Here is a 5,417-nt window from a genome sequence, read left to right as displayed (position 1 = left end):
AATAAGGAAATAAATAAGCAAGCAACTAATGCTAGCCTATTACAGCTATTACACATATTACATCCACCGGGCATCAAAGTTCGCCACCAGTGCAAATATAGGGAACAAAGCAACATATTAAATACATTGGCCGTCAAAATTGGCCACCGGTATAAATAAACGCAGCAGCAAAACAAGTCCATAACTAAAACAACTTCAGAAGAGCTCAAGAAATGTTATTCTAGGTATCCACCATGCTCGCAATAAGCTTAGCAAGCTTATTAGCTTTGTCTGTTTGGCGCTAAAATCCTCCAACGCTTGTTGTTGCACCAGAAAGTATGCATCTGAATGCTCCAGGGACTTCCACAGTTCTTTTGCTTCTTGTCACAGCACAGCTGATCGATGTATTTCATCTTGTAGTTGAGACTCAAGAAACCGAACTGATTCAGACAGTGAGTTTGAATAGCTTGTGCAAGCGGTAGTGGCCAGTAACTCGAACAGTAAACCAAGACATGACTTTGGGGTTGCCTCACTATATTCAAGATAGTTTTCCTTAGCTATTTTATCAGCTTTGTTGGAGACCAACAAGGATGTTTCACGATCCTGAACCTTATCTGCATTACTTCCTTTATCATTGCTTAATAAGGCACTCTTCCCCAATATTCTGTCAGCATTCTAAAAGAAGAAACAAGTAGACACATAACAGGTTTATCATGTACTAGTATATGAAACTCATTTCGGTGAACCAGTTCATTAGTAAGGTGGACAAGATTAAACTACCAAGTCTTCTATTGTCAAGTAGTACATTATAAAAGAATCAAACAAACATATATCTATGTCCTATGGTCACTGCATTGTATTGCCAAATCAAAATAGAGACATGGTTCAAATCATATCAGTTCGAGAGAAAACATCACTGAAAGAATACAAAGCGTGGGAACTAAACGGCACAACAAGATTTCAGATGGTTACCACGGGTCTACATGTACAACAACACTATTGGCCCTGTTATGATGCTAGTAATGTGCATGATATGAGACGTCAACTGTATACACAATTAAAATTGAAATCAGCAAAGCAATTTACAAGAGCAAACCTGTTAAAGAAACATGCGTAAACATACATGTTGTGCCATTGGAATTTCCATTGGATAGTTCAATTTAAAAATAAGTTTGTATGAGTAAATACAGTGATACAAGAGCAAAGCAGTATGCACGATAGCAATGGAATCTTAAATGAGAATAGTTGTTCTTCAGGTTTAAGCACTTGTTCTACATGAACAGAGTACAATAAGACGCAAGCATATCGAACTTAAAATAAAATGAGCTCATAGACCTTACCACATTCTTGGTTCGGGACCAGTAAAGAACAAGGCGTTCCCAGTCATCGTCCAGTAAATGTGTCTCAGGAGAACGTAAGGGAATTTGATGAGTTTCTTTTCCAGTGAAGTACGTTTTCTTCAGGTAATTCCGATACTGTCACCAAGCAATTTGAAGATAGCAGAGGTACTAGCACAGGTTACCTCATCCTGAGTTTCCAAATCGGTCCTTCTCTATAGAGAAAAATGGGAAAATTTGCTGTATTATAACCATCATGGAGGTAGAATGTATGGGATAAAGCAAAGTAATTGCCATGAATAACATTACTTACACATAACTCCTGGACAAACACCTACAACTAGCATTTTCCTTCATCTTCAGTATAATATTTCCATGATGGGAAGATACGCACATAGGATTTAACAACATCAAATGCGATAGATGCTAAACTATGAATGGCTGGTCGTGCTTCCTCCACAGGAATAGGTGTACTAACTGGTGGAAGTTGGGGTTCGCCGTGGTTATACTGGCGCTTTGGGCACTGGAGCTTCCTTACTAACTACTCTTGTTTGGGAGCTCTATGGTGGAGATGGTGTTGTGTCAACAGGAACTGGGTTTCTATCTGCTGGGGTTGGTGTTAGATTGGGTGAAGCTGGTTCTATGTCCATCACAATAGAGATAAAATCTGCGAGAGTCTAGGTTATGTGTGGTAGGGCTGGTTCTCGTGCATGTACAACCGGGGTGCTATCTCCACCAAGAGGTAGCACTGTTTTATTTGAAGACCGTGTTTTTACTCCGCTAGATACTGCCATCACCCGCTCCAATTCAAATGGCTGATAAACAGGAAACATAATTGAATGTACAAACATTGTATGAGAGACTGGTGCAATAAATAGTGTGGAAAAAAGAGGGCATTAAATAATTGACATGTATATTGTTTAACTAAAACAGATAGCATGACATAATTTCACATATATGATGTCTATCTAAACTGGACATAATAGCACAACATAATTCAAAGATATGATGACTAACTAAACAGAATCACATGACATAATTCACATACATGTTATCTAAGTAACCAGGATCGCATGCTTTAATTCACATATGTGATTTATATGCTAAGCGGAGGGCATTCGCATAGATGATGTCTGAACTAAGAACATGGTGTTGAATATTGTGTATATGAAGTCTAAACTATGCAATGCAAGACACCATATGCATGATATGAGCAGTAGAACCGTGCCAAATTAGAGCATACACCTCGGTGGGGGAATAGGACTGGTCATCTGTCTCTGAATCCATCTCTGAGGAGCTATTGGGACCCAACAAGAGATCTGCTTCGACAGGTAGCACTGTCTGCTCTGAAGGCCTTGTTTTCACTCCAGATTTTTCCATCACCCACTCAAATGCCTGATTCACAGGAAGAGTAGTTTAATGTGCAAACATTGTCGACAAATGGAAATCTAATGAAGAAAAGGATGTGCTAGATATCATTCAAATATATGATGCCTGGTTAAACAGGATGGCATTGCACATTTTACATATATTATGGCTGGCTAAAAGACATGAGACTGCATAATTCCCATATATGATATTGAAACTAAACAGGTGGCATTACAGAACATGTCTAAACAAACAGATGACATATTTGATGTCGAAAGTAGGCAGTGCAAGGAAACATATGCATGATATGACTAACATCATCATGCCAAGTTAGAGAAAACACCTTGGGGGGTAAATAGGAGTGGTAAACTGCGTCTGAATCCGCCTCAGAACAAATATCGTCCTATGGATTACAATCTGGAGTGGGGGGGTTTGCCATTGAACCCACCATGGAGAGATGATGCATGACATTGTATTGCCACACAAAACTCTTCTCTTTTTCTCTACATGTTCAGCATGACTGTGTACAATATCTGATATGCATACAAAAAAATAGTGAGATTATGTAAGGAGAGCATGCAGAAATCTAGAGTAATGGTAACAACCCGTGGATGGATCCAAAAATAATGATAGCAGGCTGATGATTGCTTTAATTGAATAAAAAAAGATGATGATTGCTTTACTATTTTTTTCCCACCCAAGATGAACAACATAGGCATACCCTAGGTGAACCAAATATTAGACAGAGATACTATTCATTGCTGCCTCGATATGTGCCCCACAACTAATTTCAAACTCAAGTTTGAACATCAATGTGGACCTAACTTGGAGTCTAAGAGGTGAACAAGATAATAAAGTAGCATGTAATATTAAGCAATGCATAACATAAGAAAAAACAAAAGAGTGCGACCTCTCTTGTGGACCCATGTACTCCTCAGATTCATCTGCTGAGTCGATGATAGTGATGTCGTTGCAGTGGGTGCCGGCGGCAGGGAAGAAGATCTGAGGCGGCGAAAGACGGTCAGGAGCCGTGATGTCTGGATTGGTGGATGCTTCTCTTGATGGAGCAGCTCATGTGAGGTGGACAACGTCACGGCAGGAGAAGGACAAACCACACAAAGTTTTCTTCTACACCTACCTGTAACTGAAGTAATTCTGTAAGGGCTCATTTGGCTTGCATGATTCTAAAAAGGCAGGGATAGGAGGGAAAACACCAGAATATGATAGGAATGCACATGGGAAAGAGAGCAATTGTGAACACAGGATTTCTGTCAACCTGGGTTTTTGGTTCACAGGAAAAGGAGGAGCAGAGGAATGCAAAGAAACATGGCCAAAATAAAGTGAAACCATATGAAAGCGTGCACAGTTAGAATGTTATTCTGCCACTAATGCACTTGGTGTTGTTTTCATGCATAGGATTTTGAAAAGTAGGTTCACGTGGATGTTTTGCTCCATTCCTTTCAACAAAATGCATGAATAATTGAATAGTAGAGTGCCATAGGAAAATTTCCTATTGCTATGTTTTTCCGTTGAACCACAATAGCCCTAATGGATCGACATGAATGTAGAGTAATAAGTGATGCGACAAGTGTACAACCTCTTTGCCGTAGCCGTGTCGACCTCGGCATCATTGAGTTGGTCGCTGAAGAAGTTGAGGTAGAGGTGGCTGTCGGAGGTGTAGAGGAAGATCTGAGGAATCTGTAGATGGCATCCAGGGCACTGCTCTGTTGTGATGGATCATTCCGTACTTGGAGCAGCTCTGGTGAGCCGTAAGACATTAAGGCTGAAGCAGCACAAGACAGACATCGTTAATCTCAAGTGGGATTCTAATAGCATCTCCAATAGATGATGTAAAATGCATTACCAACAAGTGATAGATGTAAAATTTACATCACCAAAAACCACCTGACTACAATAGATGAGGTAAACACTGTTGACTCTGAACTTAACTGTCTAAACTGAAATTTACTGTGGAATCTGAATGTTACTATCAAAACTGAACGCATACGTATGCATGTGTCCATGTCGTGAAACCAATATGTTTGAAAATTCCTTCTAATTTACTGTACATGGAATTAACTCGCACACAAGTACACATATATGATTTTTCAAACCGTTTTGGTTAGGCGTTGCATGTAGATGTAGTTCAAATTTGAATTACGGTCATTAAATGGTTAGAAAATCACTTGAATATCTTTAAAAGATCAAATAACCCCGAGAATTTTCCAAAATTTCACATTACAGTTGTAGTAGTGCACGTTAGACAGAGAAAAATTTGAAGGCCGTAGGAGGAAGCTATCTCCCATTCGTCATCAAACATGCATTGTTCCCTCTTGGAACCATGAACCTTCTAGCGAGTTGCTCCGGTTTGTGAGGGGTGTGTGTCCAAACTTTCGTCAAACATGCCAATTTCATTACCACATCATCTTGGTGGATGACATTGAATCAAGCAAGGTTTCATGTTTTTCTGATCATTTTTTAATTTATTGGAATTAAATTGCCATGGCATGCACTCCATGCATGTGCCCATGCCTTTACACCAATATGTTTGGAAATTCCTTCTAATTTACTACACGAGGAATTCACTCGCGCACAAGTACACAAAATAGGATTTTTCAAACCATTATGGTTAGGCGTTGCATGTAGATGTAGTTCAAATTTGACTTACGATCATTAAATGGTTAGAAAATCACTGAAATGTCTTTAAAATGTCAAATGACCCCTGAAATTTAC

This window comes from Triticum dicoccoides, chromosome 4A (genome assembly GCF_002162155.2).
Source record: "Triticum dicoccoides isolate Atlit2015 ecotype Zavitan chromosome 4A, WEW_v2.0, whole genome shotgun sequence".
NCBI lineage: Eukaryota > Viridiplantae > Streptophyta > Magnoliopsida > Poales > Poaceae > Triticum > Triticum dicoccoides.
This window is presented reverse-complemented; position numbering follows the sequence as displayed.